The sequence below is a fragment of the Hemitrygon akajei genome, chromosome 6, assembly GCF_048418815.1.
Source record: "Hemitrygon akajei chromosome 6, sHemAka1.3, whole genome shotgun sequence".
NCBI lineage: Eukaryota > Metazoa > Chordata > Chondrichthyes > Myliobatiformes > Dasyatidae > Hemitrygon > Hemitrygon akajei.
Window position 1 is genome coordinate 108734882 of NC_133129.1, and position 20197 is coordinate 108755078.

A 20197-nucleotide genomic window follows, 5' to 3' on the forward strand; every position below is an offset into this window, starting at 1 on the left:
CCACCTCACCCTGAGTAGTTATGTACACATCCATAACTCAAAATGCATAGAATAGAAAGTAATGCATTCAGCTCAATAGAGTGTAAAGTTGAATTTTGCGGGAAACTACTATGTGATAACTTCATGTAAACCATATTATTTTGCTTACCATATGATTTAGAGTAGTATGCAACCGATTTTATGAGTGTGCTACCAATGTTGGAGAAGTTACTTTTAGTAACTTCAACTTTTTTACACAATGGAACATTACCGTTTACAGAACTAATCAAAGATTTTTACTGTTCCACTCTAAATGTTATGAGGTAGCTTCCTGAATTCACCTTGCATTTGAGTATTCCATGGCTCTGAGTAGGATACATGCAATATTTATACCGTTCCACCTCACCCTGAGTGGTTATGTACACATATATAAATCAAAATGCATAGAATAAGAAGTAATGCATTCAGCTCAATAGAGTGTAAAGTTGAATTTTGCGGGAAACTACTATGTGATAACTTGATGTAAACCTTATTATTTTACTTACCACATCACTTAGAGTAGTATGCAACCGATTTTATGAGTGTGTTACCAATGTTCGAGAAGTTACTTTTAGTAACTTCAACTTTTTTACACAAAGGAACATTACCGTTTACAGAACTTAACAAAGATATTTACTGTTCCACTCTAAATGTTAAGAGGTAGCTTCCTGAATTCACCTTGCATTTGAGTATTTCATGCCTCTGAGTAGGATACATGCAATATTTATACCGTTCCACCTCACCCTGAGTAGTTATGTACTCATCCATAAATCAAAATGCATAGAATAGAAAGTAATGCATTCAGCTCAATAGAGTGTAGAGATGAATTTTGCGGGAAACTACTATGTGATAACTTGATGTAAACCTTATTATTTTGCTTACGATACGATTTAGAGTAGTATGCAACCAATTTTATGAGTGTGCTACCAAGGTTGGAGAAGTTACTTTTAGTAACTTCAACTTTTCTACACAATGGAACATTACCATTTACAGAACTAAACAAAGATATTTACTGTTCCACTCTAAATGTTATGAGGTAGCTTCCTGAATTCACCTTGCATTTGAGTATTTCATGGCTCTGAGTAGGATACATGCAATATTTATACCGTTCCACCTCACCCTGAGTGGTTATGTACACATCCATAAATCAAAATGCATAGAATAGAAAGTAATGCATTCAGCTCAATAGAGTGTAAAGTTGAATTTTGCGGGAAACTACTATGTGATAACTTGATGTAAACCTTATTATTTTACTTACCACATCACTTAGAGTAGTATGCAACCGATTTTATGAGTGTGCTACCAATGTTCGAGAAGTTACTTTTAGTAACTTCAACTTTTTTACACAATGGAACATTACGGTTTACAGAACTTAACAAAGATATTTACTGTTCCACTCTAAATGTTAAGAGGTAGCTTCCTGAATTCACCTTGCATTTGAGTATTTCATGGCTCTGATTAGGATACATGTAATATTTATACCGTTCCACCTCACCCTGAGTAGTTATGTACACATCCATAACTCAAAATGCATAGAATAGAAAGTAATGCATTCAGCTCAATAGAGTGTAGAGATGAATTTTGCGGGAAACTACTATGTGATAACTTGATGTAAACCTTATTATTTTGCTTACCATACGATTTAGAGTAGTATGCAACCAATTTTATGAGTGTGCTACCAAGGTTGGAGAAGTTAGTTTTAGTAACTTCAACTTTTTTATACAATGGAACATTACCGTTTACAGAACTAAACAAAGATATTTACTGTTCCACTCTAAATGTTAGGAGGTAGCTTCCTGAATTCACCTTGCATTTGTGTATTCCATGGCTCTGAGTAGGATACATGCAATATTTATACCGTTCCACCTCACCCTGAGTGGTTATGTACACATCCATAAATCAAAATGCATAGAATAGGAAGTAATGCATTCAGCTCAATAGAGTGTAAAGTTGAATTTTGCGGGAAACTACTATGTGATAACTTGATGTAAACCTTATTATTTTACTTACCACATCACTTAGAGTAGTATGCAACCGATTTTATGAGTGTGTTACCAATGTTCGAGAAGTTACTTTTAGTAACTTCAACTTTTTTACACAAAGGAACATTACCGTTTACAGAACTTAACAAAGATATTTACTGTTCCACTCTAAATGTTAAGAGGTAGCTTCCTGAATTCACCTTGCATTTGAGTATTTCATGGCTCTGAGTAGGATACATGCAATATTTATCCCGTTCCACCTCACCCTGAGTAGTTATGTACTCATCCATAAATCAAAATGCATAGAATAGAAAGTAATGCATTCAGCTCAATAGAGTGTAGAGATGAATTTTGCGGGAAACTACTATGTGATAACTTGATGTAAACATTATTTTGCTTACCATACGATTTAGAGTAGTATGCAACCAATTTTATGAGTGTGCTACCAAGGTTGGATAAGTAACTTTTAGTAACTTCAACTTTTCTGCACAATAGAACATTACCATTTACAGAACTAAACAAAGATATTTAGTGTTCCACTCTAAATGTTATGAGGTAGCTTCCTGAATTCACCTTGCATTTGAGTATTTCATGGCTCTGAGTAGGATACATGCAATATTTATACCGTTCCACCTCACCCTGAGTGGTTATGTACACATCCATAAATCAAAATGCATAGAATAGAAAGTAATGCATTCAGCTCAATAGAGTGTAGAGATGAATTTTGCGGGAAACTACTATGTGATAACTTGATGTAAACATTATTTTGCTTACCATACGATTTAGAGTAGTATGCAACCAATTTTATGAGTGTGCTACCAAGGTTGGAGAAGTTACTTTTAGTAACTTCAACTTTTTTATACAATGGAACATTACCGTTTACAGAACTAAACAAAGATTTTTACTGTTACACTCTAAATGTTATGAGGTAGCTTCCTGAATTCACCTTGCATTTGAGTATTTCATGGCTCTGAGTAGGATACATGCAATATTTATACCGTTCCACCTCACCCTGAGTAGTTATGTACACATCCATAACTCAAAATGCATAGAATAGAAAGTAATGCATTCAGCTCAATAGAGTGTAAAGTTGAATTTTGCGGGAAACTACTATGTGATAACTTCATGTAAACCATATTATTTTGCTTACCATATGATTTAGAGTAGTATGCAACCGATTTTATGAGTGTGCTACCAATGTTGGAGAAGTTACTTTTAGTAACTTCAACTTTTTTACACAATGGAACATTACCGTTTACAGAACTAAACAAAGATTTTTACTCTTCCACTCTAAATGTTATGAGGTAGCTTCCTGAATTCACCTTGCATTTGAGTATTCCATGGCTCTGAGTAGGATACATGCAATATTTATACCGTTTCACCTCACCCTGAGTGGTTATGTACACATCCATAAATCAAAATGCATAGAATAAGAAGTAATGCATTCAGCTCAATAGAGTGTAAAGTTGAATTTTGCGGGAAACTACTATGTGATAACTTGATTTAAACCTTATTATTTTACTTACCACATCACTTAGAGTAGTATGCAACCGATTTTATGAGTGTGTTACCAATGTTCGAGAAGTTACTTTTAGTAACTTCAACTTTTTTACACAAAGGAACATTACCGTTTACAGAACTTAACAAAGATATTTACTGTTCCACTCTAAATGTTAAGAGGTAGCTTCCTGAATTCACCTTGCATTTGAGTATTTCATGCCTCTGAGTAGGATACATGCAATATTTATACCGTTCCACCTCACCCTGAGTAGTTATGTACACATCCATAAATCAAAATGCATAGAATAGAAAGTAATGCATTCAGCTCAATAGAGTGTAGAGATGAATTTTGCGGGAAACTTCTATGTGATAACTTGATGTAAACCTTATTATTTTGCTTACCATACGATTTAGAGTAGTATGCAACCAATTTTATGAGTGTGCTACCAAGGTTGGAGAAGTTACTTTTAGTAACTTCAACTTTTCTACACAATGGAACATTACCATTTACAGAACTAAACAAAGATATTTACTGTTCCACTCTAAATGTTATGAGGTAGCTTCCTGAATTCACCTTGCATTTGAGTATTTCATGGCTCTGATTAGGATACATGCAATATTTATACCGTTCCACCTCACCCTGAGTAGTTATGTACACATCCATAACTCAAAATGCATAGAATAGAAAGTAATGCATTCAGCTCAATAGAGTGTAGAGATGAATTTTGCGGGAAACTACTATGTGATAACTTGATGTAAACCTTATTATTTTGCTTACCATACGATTTAGAGTAGTATGCAACCAATTTTATGAGTGTGCTACCAAGGTTGGAGAAGTTAGTTTTAGTAACTTCAACTTTTTTATACAATGGAACATTACCGTTTACAGAACTAAACAAAGATATTTACTGTTCCACTCTAAATGTTAGGAGGTAGCTTCCTGAATTCACCTTGCATTTGAGTATTCCATGGCTCTGAGTAGGATACATGCAATATTTATACCGTTCCACCTCACCCTGAGTGGTTATGTACACATCCATAAATCAAAATGCATAGAATAAGAAGTAATGCATTCAGCTCAATAGAGTGTAAAGTTGAATTTTGCGGGAAACTACTATGTGATAACTTGATGTAAACCTTATTATTTTACTTACCACATCACTTAGAGTAGTATGCAACCGATTTTATGAGTGTGTTACCAATGTTCGAGAAGTTACTTTTAGTAACTTCAACTTTTTTACACAAAGGAACATTACCGTTTACAGAACTTAACAAAGATATTTACTGTTCCACTCTAAATGTTAAGAGGTAGCTTCCTGAATTCACCTTGCATTTGAGTATTTCATGGCTCTGAGTAGGATACATGCAATATTTATCCCGTTCCACCTCACCCTGAGTAGTTATGTACTCATCCATAAATCAAAATGCATAGAATAGAAAGTAATGCATTCAGCTCAATAGAGTGTAGAGATGAATTTTGCGGGAAACTACTATGTGATAACTTGATGTAAACATTATTTTGCTTACCATACGATTTAGAGTAGTATGCAATCAATTTTATGAGTGTGCTACCAAGGTTGGATAAGTAACTTTTAGTAACTTCAACTTTTCTGCACAATAGAACATTACCATTTACAGAACTAAACAAAGATATTTAGTGTTCCACTCTAAATGTTATGAGGTAGCTTCCTGAATTCACCTTGCATTTGAGTATTTCATGGCTCTGAGTAGGATACATGCAATATTTATACCGTTCCACCTCACCCTGAGTGGTTATGTACACATCCATAAATCAAAATGCATAGAATAGAAAGTAATGCATTCAGCTCAATAGAGTGTAGAGATGAATTTTGCGGGAAACTACTATGTGATAACTTGATGTAAACATTATTTTGCTTACCATACGATTTAGAGTAGTATGCAACCAATTTTATGAGTGTGCTACCAAGGTTGGAGAAGTTACTTTTAGTAACTTCAACTTTTTTATACAATGGAACATTACCGTTTACAGAACTAAACAAAGATTTTTACTGTTACACTCTAAATGTTATGAGGTAGCTTCCTGAATTCACCTTGCATTTGAGTATTTCATGGCTCTGAGTAGGATACATGCAATATTTATACCGTTCCACCTCACCCTGAGTAGTTATGTACACATCCATAACTCAAAATGCATAGAATAGAAAGTAATGCATTCAGCTCAATAGAGTGTAAAGTTGAATTTTGCGGGAAACTACTATGTGATAACTTCATGTAAACCATATTATTTTGCTTACCATATGATTTAGAGTAGTATGCAACCGATTTTATGAGTGTGCTACCAATGTTGGAGAAGTTACTTTTAGTAACTTCAACTTTTTTACACAATGGAACATTACCGTTTACAGAACTAAACAAAGATTTTTACTCTTCCACTCTAAATGTTATGAGGTAGCTTCCTGAATTCACCTTGCATTTGAGTATTCCATGGCTCTGAGTAGGATACATGCAATATTTATACCGTTTCACCTCACCCTGAGTGGTTATGTACACATCCATAAATCAAAATGCATAGAATAAGAAGTAATGCATTCAGCTCAATAGAGTGTAAAGTTGAATTTTGCGGGAAACTACTATGTGATAACTTGATTTAAACCTTATTATTTTACTTACCACATCACTTAGAGTAGTATGCAACCGATTTTATGAGTGTGTTACCAATGTTCGAGAAGTTACTTTTAGTAACTTCAACTTTTTTACACAAAGGAACATTACCGTTTACAGAACTTAACAAAGATATTTACTGTTCCACTCTAAATGTTAAGAGGTAGCTTCCTGAATTCACCTTGCATTTGAGTATTTCATGCCTCTGAGTAGGATACATGCAATATTTATACCGTTCCACCTCACCCTGAGTAGTTATGTACACATCCATAAATCAAAATGCATAGAATAGAAAGTAATGCATTCAGCTCAATAGAGTGTAGAGATGAATTTTGCGGGAAACTTCTATGTGATAACTTGATGTAAACCTTATTATTTTGCTTACCATACGATTTAGAGTAGTATGCAACCAATTTTATGAGTGTGCTACCAAGGTTGGAGAAGTTACTTTTAGTAACTTCAACTTTTCTACACAATGGAACATTACCATTTACAGAACTAAACAAAGATATTTACTGTTCCACTCTAAATGTTATGAGGTAGCTTCCTGAATTCACCTTGCATTTGAGTATTTCATGGCTCTGATTAGGATACATGCAATATTTATACCGTTCCACCTCACCCTGAGTAGTTATGTACACATCCATAACTCAAAATGCATAGAATAGAAAGTAATGCATTCAGCTCAATAGAGTGTAGAGATGAATTTTGCGGGAAACTACTATGTGATAACTTGATGTAAACCTTATTATTTTGCTTACCATACGATTTAGAGTAGTATGCAACCAATTTTATGAGTGTGCTACCAAGGTTGGAGAAGTTAGTTTTAGTAACTTCAACTTTTTTATACAATGGAACATTACCGTTTACAGAACTAAACAAAGATATTTACTGTTCCACTCTAAATGTTAGGAGGTAGCTTCCTGAATTCACCTTGCATTTGAGTATTCCATGGCTCTGAGTAGGATACATGCAATATTTATACCGTTTCACCTCACCCTGAGTGGTTATGTACACATCCATAAATCAAAATGCATAGAATAAGAAGTAATGCATTCAGCTCAATAGAGTGTAAAGTTGAATTTTGCGGGAAACTACTATGTGATAACTTGATGTAAACCTTATTATTTTACTTACCACATCACTTAGAGTAGTATGCAACCGATTTTATGAGTGTGTTACCAATGTTCGAGAAGTTACTTTTAGTAACTTCAACTTTTTTACACAAAGGAACATTACCGTTTACAGAACTTAACAAAGATATTTACTGTTCCACTCTAAATGTTAAGAGGTAGCTTCCTGAATTCACCTTGCATTTGAGTATTTCATGGCTCTGAGTAGGATACATGCAATATTTATCCCGTTTCACCTCACCCTGAGTAGTTATGTACACATCCATAAATCAAAATGCATAGAATAGAAAGTAATGCATTCAGCTCAATAGAGTGTAGAGATGAATTTTGCGGGAAACTACTATGTGATAACTTGATGTAAACATTATTTTGCTTACCATACGATTTAGAGTAGTATGCAACCAATTTTATGAGTGTGCTACCAAGGTTGGATAAGTAACTTTTAGTAACTTCAACTTTTCTGCACAATAGAACATTACCATTTACAGAACTAAACAAAGATATTTAGTGTTCCACTCTAAATGTTATGAGGTAGCTTCCTGAATTCACCTTGCATTTGAGTATTTCATGGCTCTGAGTAGGATACATGCAATATTTATACCGTTCCACCTCACCCTGAGTGGTTATGTACACATCCATAAATCAAAATGCATAGAATAGAAAGTAATGCATTCAGCTCAATAGAGTGTAGAGATGAATTTTGCGGGAAACTACTATGTGATAACTTGATGTAAACATTATTTTGCTTACCATACGATTTAGAGTAGTATGCATCCAATTTTATGAGTGTGCTACCAAGATTGGAGAAGTTACTTTTAGTAACTTCAACTTTTTTATACAATGGAACATTACCGTTTACAGAACTAAACAAAGATATTTACTGTTCCACTCTAAATGTTAAGAGGTAGCTTCCTGAATTCACCTTCCATTTGAGTATTCCATGGCTCTGAGTAGGATACATGCAATATTTATACCGTTCCACCTCACCCTGAGTAGTTATGTACACATCCATAAATCAAAATGCATAGAATAGAAAGTGATGCATTCAGCTCAATAGAGTGTAGAGATGAATTTTGCGGGAAACTACTATGAGATAACTTGATGTAAACCTTATTATTTTGCTTACCATACGATTTAGAGTAGTATGCAACCAATTTTATGAGTGTGCTACCAAGGTTGGAGAAGTTACTTTTAGTAACTTCAACTTTTTTATACAATGGAACATTACCGTTTACAGAACTAAACAAAGATTTTTACTGTTACACTCTAAATGTTATGAGGTAGCTTCCTGAATTCACCTTGCATTTGAGTATTTCATGGCTCTGAGTAGGATACATGCAATATTTATACCGTTCCACCTCACCCTGAGTAGTTATGTACACATCCATAACTCAAAATGCATAGAATAGAAAGTAATGCATTCAGCTCAATAGAGTGTAAAGTTGAATTTTGCGGGAAACTACTATGTGATAACTTCATGTAAACCATATTATTTTGCTTACCATATGATTTAGAGTAGTATGCAACCGATTTTATGAGTGTGCTACCAATGTTGGAGAAGTTACTTTTAGTAACTTCAACTTTTTTACACAATGGAACATTACCGTTTACAGAACTAAACAAAGATTTTTACTCTTCCACTCTAAATGTTATGAGGTAGCTTCCTGAATTCACCTTGCATTTGAGTATTCCATGGCTCTGAGTAGGATACATGCAATATTTATACCGTTTCACCTCACCCTGAGTGGTTATGTACACATCCATAAATCAAAATGCATAGAATAAGAAGTAATGCATTCAGCTCAATAGAGTGTAAAGTTGAATTTTGCGGGAAACTACTATGTGATAACTTGATTTAAACCTTATTATTTTACTTACCACATCACTTAGAGTAGTATGCAACCGATTTTATGAGTGTGTTACCAATGTTCGAGAAGTTACTTTTAGTAACTTCAACTTTTTTACACAAAGGAACATTACCGTTTACAGAACTTAACAAAGATATTTACTGTTCCACTCTAAATGTTAAGAGGTAGCTTCCTGAATTCACCTTGCATTTGAGTATTTCATGGCTCTGATTAGGATACATGCAATATTTATACCGTTCCACCTCACCCTGAGTAGTTATGTACACATCCATAACTCAAAATGCATAGAATAGAAAGTAATGCATTCAGCTCAATAGAGTGTAGAGATGAATTTTGCGGGAAACTACTATGTGATAACTTGATGTAAACCTTATTATTTTGCTTACCATACGATTTAGAGTAGTATGCAACCAATTTTATGAGTGTGCTACCAAGGTTGGAGAAGTTAGTTTTAGTAACTTCAACTTTTTTATACAATGGAACATTACCGTTTACAGAACTAAACAAAGATATTTACTGTTCCACTCTAAATGTTAGGAGGTAGCTTCCTGAATTCACCTTGCATTTGAGTATTCCATGGCTCTGAGTAGGATACATGCAATATTTATACCGTTCCACCTCACCCTGAGTGGTTATGTACACATCCATAAATCAAAATGCATAGAATAAGAAGTAATGCATTCAGCTCAATAGAGTGTAAAGTTGAATTTTGCGGGAAACTACTATGTGATAACTTGATGTAAACCTTATTATTTTACTTACCACATCACTTAGAGTAGTATGCAACCGATTTTATGAGTGTGTTACCAATGTTCGAGAAGTTACTTTTAGTAACTTCAACTTTTTTACACAAAGGAACATTACCGTTTACAGAACTTAACAAAGATATTTACTGTTCCACTCTAAATGTTAAGAGGTAGCTTCCTGAATTCACCTTGCATTTGAGTATTTCATGCCTCTGAGTAGGATACATGCAATATTTATACCGTTCCACCTCACCCTGAGTAGTTATGTACACATCCATAAATCAAAATGCATAGAATAGAAAGTAATGCATTCAGCTCAATAGAGTGTAGAGATGAATTTTGCGGGAATCTACTATGTGATAACTTGATGTAAACCTTATTATTTTGCTTACCATACGATTTAGAGTAGTATGCAACCAATTTTATGAGTGTGCTACCAAGGTTGGAGAAGTTACTTTTAGTAACTTCAACTTTTCTACACAATGGAACATTACCATTTACAGAACTAAACAAAGATATTTACTGTTCCACTCTAAATGTTATGAGGTAGCTTCCTGAATTCACCTTGCATTTGAGTATTTCATGACTCTGAGTAGGATACATGCAATATTTATACCGTTCCACCTCACCCTGAGTGGTTATGTACACATCCATAAATCAAAATGCATAGAATAGAAAGTAATGCATTCAGCTCAATAGAGTGTAAAGTTGAATTTTGCGGGAAACTACTATGTGATAACTTGATGTAAACCTTATTATTTTACTTACCACATCACTTAGAGTAGTATGCAACCGATTTTATGAGTGTGCTACCAATGTTCGAGAAGTTACTTTTAGTAACTTCAACTTTTTTACACAATGGAACATTACGGTTTACAGAACTTAACAAAGATATTTACTGTTCCACTCTAAATGTTAAGAGGTAGCTTCCTGAATTCACCTTGCATTTGAGTATTTCATGGCTCTGATTAGGATACATGCAATATTTATACCGTTCCACCTCACCCTGAGTAGTTATGTACACATCCATAACTCAAAATGCACAGAATAGAAAGTAATGCATTCAGCTCAATAGAGTGTAGAGATGAATTTTGCGGGAAACTACTATGTGATAACTTGATGTAAACCTTATTATTTTGCTTACCATACGATTTAGAGTAGTATGCAACCAATTTTATGAGTGTGCTACCAAGGTTGGAGAAGTTAGTTTTAGTAACTTCAACTTTTTTATACAATGGAACATTACCGTTTACAGAACTAAACAAAGATATTTACTGTTCCACTCTAAATGTTAGGAGGTAGCTTCCTGAATTCACCTTGCATTTGAGTATTCCATGGCTCTGAGTAGGATACATGCAATATTTATACCGTTTCACCTCACCCTGAGTGGTTATGTACACATCCATAAATCAAAATGCATAGAATAAGAAGTAATGCATTCAGCTCAATAGAGTGTAAAGTTGAATTTTGCGGGAAACTACTATGTGATAACTTGATGTAAACCTTATTATTTTACTTACCACATCACTTAGAGTAGTATGCAACCGATTTTATGAGTGTGTTACCAATGTTCGAGAAGTTACTTTTAGTAACTTCAACTTTTTTACACAAAGGAACATTACCGTTTACAGAACTTAACAAAGATATTTACTGTTCCACTCTAAATGTTAAGAGGTAGCTTCCTGAATTCACCTTGCATTTGAGTATTTCATGCCTCTGAGTAGGATACATGCAATATTTATACCGTTCCACCTCACCCTGAGTAGTTATGTACACATCCATAAATCAAAATGCATAGAATAGAAAGTAATGCATTCAGCTCAATAGAGTGTAGAGATGAATTTTGCGGGAAACTACTATGTGATAACTTGATGTAAACCTTATTATTTTGCTTACCATACGATTTAGAGTAGTATGCAACCGATTTTATGAGTGTGTTACCAATGTTCGAGAAGTTACTTTTAGTAACTTCAACTTTTTTACACAAAGGAACATTACCGTTTACAGAACTTAACAAAGATATTTACTGTTCCACTCTAAATGTTAAGAGGTAGCTTCCTGAATTCACCTTGCATTTGAGTATTTCATGCCTCTGAGTAGGATACATGCAATATTTATCCCGTTCCACCTCACCCTGAGTAGTTATGTACACATCCATAAATCAAAATGCATAGAATAGAAAGTAATGCATTCAGCTCAATAGAGTGTAGAGATGAATTTTGCGGAAAACTACTATGTGATAACTTGATGTAAACCTTATTATTTTACTTACCACATCACTTAGAGTAGTATGCAACCGATTTTATGAGTGTGTTACCAATGTTCGAGAAGTTACTTTTAGTAACTTCAACTTTTTTACACAAAGGAACATTACCGTTTACAGAACTTAACAAAGATATTTACTGTTCCACTCTAAATGTTAAGAGGTAGCTTCCTGAATTCACCTTGCATTTGAGTATTTCATGGCTCTGAGTAGGATACATGCAATATTTATCCCGTTCCACCTCACCCTGAGTAGTTATGTACACATCCATAAATCAAAATGCATAGAATAGAAAGTAATGCATTCAGCTCAATAGAGTGTAGAGATGAATTTTGCGGGAAACTACTATGTGATAACTTGATGTAAACATTATTTTGCTTACCATACGATTTAGAGTAGTATGCAACCAATTTTATGAGTGTGCTACCAAGGTTGGATAAGTTACTTTTAGTAACTTCAACTTTTTTACACAATGGAACATTACCGTTTACAGAACTAAACAAAGATTTTTAGTGTTCCACTCTAAATGTTATGAGTTAGCTTCCTGAATTCACCTTGCATTTGAGTATTCCATGGCTCTGAGTAGGATACATGCAATATTTATACCGTTCCACCTCACCCTGAGTGGTTATGTACACATCCATAAATCAAAATGCATAGAATAGAAAGTAATGCATTCAGCTCAATAGAGTATAAAGTTGAATTTTGCGGGAAACTACTATGTGATAACTTGATGTAAACCTTATTATTTTGCTTACCATATGATTTAGAGTAGTATGCAACCGATTTTATGAGTGTGCTACCAATGTTGGAGGAGTTACTTTTAGTAACTTCAACTTTTTTACACAATGGAACATTACCGTTTACAGAACTTAACAAAGATATTTACTGTTCCACTCTAAATGTTAAGAGGTAGCTTCCTGAATTCACCTTGCATTTGAGTATATCATGCCTCTGAGTAGGATACATGCAATATTTATACCGTTCCACCTCACACTGAGTAGTTATGTACACATCCATAAATCAAAATGCATAGAATAGAAAGTAATGCATTCAGATCAATAGAGTGTAGAGATGAATTTTGCGGGAAACTACTATGTGATAACTTGATGTAAACATTATTTTGCTTACCATACGATTTAGAGTAGTATGCAACCAATTTTATGAGTGTGCTACCAAGATTGGAGAAGTTACTTTTAGTAACTTCAACTTTTCTACACAATGGAACATTACCATTTACAGAACTAAACAAAGATATTTACTGTTCCACTCTAAATGTTATGAAGTAGCTTCCTGAATTCACCTTGCATTTGAGTATTTCATGGCTCTGAGTAGGATACATGCAATATTTATACCGTTCCAACTCACCCTGAGTAGTTATGTACACATCCATAACTCAAAATGCATAGAATAGAAAGTAATGCATTCAGCTCAATAGAGTGTAAAGTTGAATTTTGAGGGAAACTACTATGTGATAACTTCATGTAAACCATATTATTTTGCTTACCATATGATTTAGAGTAGTATGCAACCGATTTTATGAGTGTGCTACCAATGTTGGAGGAGTTACTTTTAGTAACTTCAACTTTTTTACACAATGGAACATTACCGTTTACAGAACTTAACAAAGATATTTACTGTTCCACTCTAAATGTTAAGAGGTAGCTTCCTGAATTCACCTTGCATTTGAGTATTTCATGGCTCTGAGTAGGATACATGCAATATTTATACCGTTCCACCTCACCCTGAGTGGTTATGTACACATCCATAAATCAAAATGCATAGAATAGAAAGTAATGCATTCAGCTCAATAGAGTGTAAAGTTGAATTTTGCGGGAAACTACTATGTGATAACTTGATGTAAACCTTATTATTTTACTTACCACATCACTTAGAGTAGTATGCAACCGATTTTATGAGTGTGCTACCAATGTTCGAGAAGTTACTTTTAGTAACTTCAACTTTTTTACACAATGGAACATTACGGTTTACAGAACTTAACAAAGATATTTACTGTTCCACTCTAAATGTTAAGAGGTAGCTTCCTGAATTCACCTTGCATTTGAGTATTTCATGGCTCTGATTAGGATACATGCAATATTTATACCGTTCCACCTCACCCTGAGTAGTTATGTACACATCCATAACTCAAAATGCATAGAATAGAAAGTAATGCATTCAGCTCAATAGAGTGTAGAGATGAATTTTGCGGGAAACTACTATGTGATAACTTGATGTAAACCTTATTATTTTGCTTACCATACGATTTAGAGTAGTATGCAACCAATTTTATGAGTGTGCTACCAAGGTTGGAGAAGTTAGTTTTAGTAACTTCAACTTTTTTATACAATGGAACATTACCGTTTACAGAACTAAACAAAGATATTTACTGTTCCACTCTAAATGTTAGGAGGTAGCTTCCTGAATTCACCTTGCATTTGAGTATTCCATGGCTCTGAGTAGGATACATGCAATATTTATACCGTTTCACCTCACCCTGAGTGGTTATGTACACATCCATAAATCAAAATGCATAGAATAAGAAGTAATGCATTCAGCTCAATAGAGTGTAAAGTTGAATTTTGCGGGAAACTACTATGAGATAACTTGATGTAAACCTTATTATTTTACTTACCACATCACTTAGAGTAGTATGCAACCGATTTTATGAGTGTGTTACCAATGTTCGAGAAGTTACTTTTAGTTACTTCAACTTTTTTACACAAAGGAACATTACCGTTTACAGAACTTAACAAAGATATTTACTGTTCCACTCTAAATGTTAAGAGGTAGCTTCCTGAATTCACCTTGCATTTGAGTATTTCATGCCTCTGAGTAGGATACATGCAATATTTATACCGTTCCACCTCACCCTGAGTAGTTATGTACACATCCATAAATCAAAATGCATAGAATAGAAAGTAATGCATTCAGCTCAATAGAGTGTAGAGATGAATTTTGCGGGAAACTACTATGTGATAACTTGATGTAAACCTTATTATTTTGCTTACCATACGATTTAGAGTAGTATGCAACCGATTTTATGAGTGTGTTACCAATGTTCGAGAAGTTACTTTTAGTAACTTCAACTTTTTTACACAAAGGAACATTACCGTTTACAGAACTTAACAAAGATATTTACTGTTCCACTCTAAATGTTAAGAGGTAGCTTCCTGAATTCATCTTGCATTTGAGTATTTCATGCCTCTGAGTAGGATACATGCAATATTTATCCCGTTCCACCTCACCCTGAGTAGTTATGTACACATCCATAAATCAAAATGCATAGAATAGAAAGTAATGCATTCAGCTCAATAGAGTGTAGAGATGAATTTTGCGGAAAACTACTATGTGATAACTTGATGTAAACCTTATTATTTTACTTACCACATCACTTAGAGTAGTATGCAACCGATTTTATGAGTGTGTTACCAATGTTCGAGAAGTTACTTTTAGTAACTTCAACTTTTTTACACAAAGGAACATTACCGTTTACAGAACTTAACAAAGATATTTACTGTTCCACTCTAAATGTTAAGAGGTAGCTTCCTGAATTCACCTTGCATTTGAGTATTTCATGGCTCTGAGTAGGATACATGCAATATTTATCCCGTTCCACCTCACCCTGAGTAGTTATGTACACATCCATAAATCAAAATGCATAGAATAGAAAGTAATGCATTCAGCTCAATAGAGTTTAGAGATGAATTTTGCGGGAAACTACTATGTGATAACTTGATGTAAACATTATTTTGCTTACCATACGATTTAGAGTAGTATGCAACCAATTTTATGAGTGTGCTACCAAGGTTGGATAAGTTACTTTTAGTAACTTCAACTTTTTTACACAATGGAACATTACCGTTTACAGAACTAAACAAAGATTTTTACTGTTCCACTCTAAATGTTATGAGTTAGCTTCCTGAATTCACCTTGCATTTGAGTATTCCATGGCTCTGAGTAGGATACATGCAATATTTATACCGTTCCACCTCACCCTGAGTGGTTATGTACACATCCATAAATCAAAATGCATAGAATAGAAAGTAATGCATTCAGCTCAATAGAGTATAAAGTTGAATTTTGCGGGAAACTACTATGTGATAACTTGATGTAAACCTTATTATTTTGCTTACCATATGATTTAGAGTAGTATGCAACCGATTTTATGAGTGTGCTACCAATGTTGGAGGAGTTACTTTTAGTAACTTCAACTTTTTTACACAATGGAACATTACCGTTTACAGAACTTAACAAAGATATTTACTGTTCCACTCTAAATGTTAAGAGGTAGCTTCCTGAATTCACCTTGCATTTGAGTATATCATGCCTCTGAGTAGGATACATGCAATATTTATACCGTTCCACCTCACACTGAGTAGTTATGTACACATCCATAAATCAAAATGCATAGAATAGAAAGTAATGCATTCAGATCAATAGAGTGTAGAGATGAATTTTGCGGGAAACTACTATGTGATAACTTGATGTAAACATTATTTTGCTTACCATACGATTTAGAGTAGTATGCAACCAATTTTATGAGTGTGCTACCAAGATTGGAGAAGTTACTTTTAGTAACTTCAACTTTTCTACACAATGGAACATTACCATTTACAGAACTAAACAAAGATATTTACTGTTCCACTCTAAATGTTATGAGGTAGCTTCCTGAATTCACCTTGCATTTGAGTATTTCATGGCTCTGAGTAGGATACATGCAATATTTATACCGTTCCACCTCACCCTGAGTAGTTATGTACACATCCATAACTCAAAATGCATAGAATAGAAAGTAATGCATTCAGCTCAATAGAGTGTAAAGTTGAATTTTGAGGGAAACTACTATGTGATAACTTCATGTAAACCATATTATTTTGCTTACCATATGATTTAGAGTAGTATGCAACCGATTTTATGAGTGTGCTACCAATGTTGGAGGAGTTACTTTTAGTAACTTCAACTTTTTTACACAATGGAACATTACCGTTTACAGAACTTAACAAAGATATTTACTGTTCCACTCTAAATGTTAAGAGGTAGCTTCCTGAATTCACCTTGCATTTGAGTATTTCATGCCTCTGAGTAGGATACATGCAATATTTATACCGTTCCACCTCACCCTGAGTAGTTATGTACACATCCATAAAACAAAATGCATAGAATAGAAAGTAATGCATTCAGCTCAATAGAGTGTAGAGATGAATTTTGCGGGAAACTACTATGTGATAACTTGATGTAAACATTATTTTGCTTACCATACGATTTAGAGTAGTATGCAACCAATTTTATGAGTGTGCTACCAAGGTTGGATAAGTTACTTTTAGTAACTTCAACTTTTTTACACAATGGAACATTACCGTTTACAGAACTAAACAAAGATTTTTACTGTTCCACTCTAAATGTTATGAGTTAGCTTCCTGAATTCACCTTGCATTTGAGTATTCCATGGCTCTGAGTAGGATACATGCAATATTTATACCGTTCCACCTCACCCTGAGTGGTTATGTACACATCCATAAATCAAAATGCATAGAATAGAAAGTAATGCATTCAGCTCAATAGAGTATAAAGTTGAATTTTGCGGGAAACTACTATGTGATAACTTGATGTAAACCTTATTATTTTGCTTACCATATGATTTAGAGTAGTATGCAACCGATTTTATGAGTGTGCTACCAATGTTGGAGGAGTTACTTTTAGTAACTTCAACTTTTTTACACAATGGAACATTACCGTTTACAGAACTTAACAAAGATATTTACTGTTCCACTCTAAATGTTAAGAGGTAGCTTCCTGAATTCACCTTGCATTTGAGTATATCATGCCTCTGAGTAGGATACATGCAATATTTATACCGTTCCACCTCACACTGAGTAGTTATGTACACATCCATAAATCAAAATGCATAGAATAGAAAGTAATGCATTCAGATCAATAGAGTGTAGAGATGAATTTTGCGGGAAACTACTATGTGATAACTTGATGTAAACATTATTTTGCTTACCATACGATTTAGAGTAGTATGCAACCAATTTTATGAGTGTGCTACCAAGATTGGAGAAGTTACTTTTAGTAACTTCAACTTTTCTACACAATGGAACATTACCATTTACAGAACTAAACAAAGATATTTACTGTTCCACTCTAAATGTTATGAGGTAGCTTCCTGAATTCACCTTGCATTTGAGTATTTCATGGCTCTGAGTAGGATACATGCAATATTTATACCGTTCCACCTCACCCTGAGTAGTTATGTACACATCCATAACTCAAAATGCATAGAATAGAAAGTAATGCATTCAGCTCAATAGAGTGTAAAGTTGAATTTTGAGGGAAACTACTATGTGATAACTTCATGTAAACCATATTATTTTGCTTACCATATGATTTAGAGTAGTATGCAACCGATTTTATGAGTGTGCTACCAATGTTGGAGGAGTTACTTTTAGTAACTTCAACTTTTTTACACAATGGAACATTACCGTTTACAGAACTTAACAAAGATATTTACTGTTCCACTCTAAATGTTAAGAGGTAGCTTCCTGAATTCACCTTGCATTTGAGTATTTCATGCCTCTGAGTAGGATACATGCAATATTTATACCGTTCCACCTCACCCTGAGTAGTTATGTACACATCCATAAATCAAAATGCATAGAATAGAAAGTAATGCATTCAGCTCAATAGAGTGTAGAGATGAATTTTGCGGGAAACTACTATGTGATAACTTGATGTAAACATTATTTTGCTTACCATACGATTTAGAGTAGTATGCAACCAATTTTATGAGTGTGCTACCAATGTTGGAGGAGTTACTTTTAGTAACTTCAACTTTTTTACACAATGGAACATTACCGTTTACAGAACTTAACAAAGATATTTACTGTTCCACTCTAAATGTTAAGAGGTAGCTTCCTGAATTCACCTTGCATTTGAGTATTTCATGCCTCTGAGTAGGATACATGCAATATTTATACCGTTCCACCTCACCCTGAGTAGTTATGTACACATCCATAAATCAAAATGCATAGAATAGAAAGTAATGCATTCAGCTCAATAGAGTGTAGAGATGAATTTTGCGGGAAACTACTATGTGATAACTTGATGTAAACATTATTTTGCTTACCATACGATTTAGAGTAGTATGCAACCAATTTTATGAGTGTGCTACCAAGGTTGGATAAGTTACTTTTAGTAACTTCAACTTTTTTACACAATGGAACATTACCGTTTACAGAACTTAACAAAGATATTTACTGTTCCACTCTAAATGTTATGAGGTAGCTTCCTGAATTCACCTTGCATTTGAGTATTTCATGGCTCTGATTAGGATACATGCAATATTTATACCATTCCACCTCACCCTGAGTAGTTATGTACACATCCATAACTCAAAATGCATAGAATAGAAAGTAATGCATTCAGCTCAATAGAGTGTAGAGATGAATTTTGCGGGAAACTACTATGTGATAACTTGATGTAAACATTATTTTGCTTACCATACGATTTAGAGTAGTATGCAACCAATTTTATGAGTGTGCTACCAAGGTTGGATAAGTTACTTTTAGTAACTTCAACTTTTTTACACAATGGAACATTACCGTTTACAGAACTAAACAAAGATTTTTACTGTTCCACTCTAAATGTTATGAGTTAGCTTCCTGAATTCACCTTGCATTTGAGTATTCCATGGCTCTGAGTAGGATACATGCAATATTTATACCGTTCCACCTCACCCTGAGTGGTTATGTACACATCCATAAATCAAAATGCATAGAATAGAAAGTAATGCATTCAGCTCAATAGAGTATAAAGTTGAATTTTGCGGGAAACTACTATGTGATAACTTGATGTAAACCTTATTATTTTGCTTACCATATGATTTAGAGTAGTATGCAACCGATTTTATGAGTGTGCTACCAATGTTGGAGGAGTTACTTTTAGTAACTTCAACTTTTTTACACAATGGAACATTACCGTTTACAGAACTTAACAAAGATATTTACTGTTCCACTCTAAATGTTAAGAGGTAGCTTCCTGA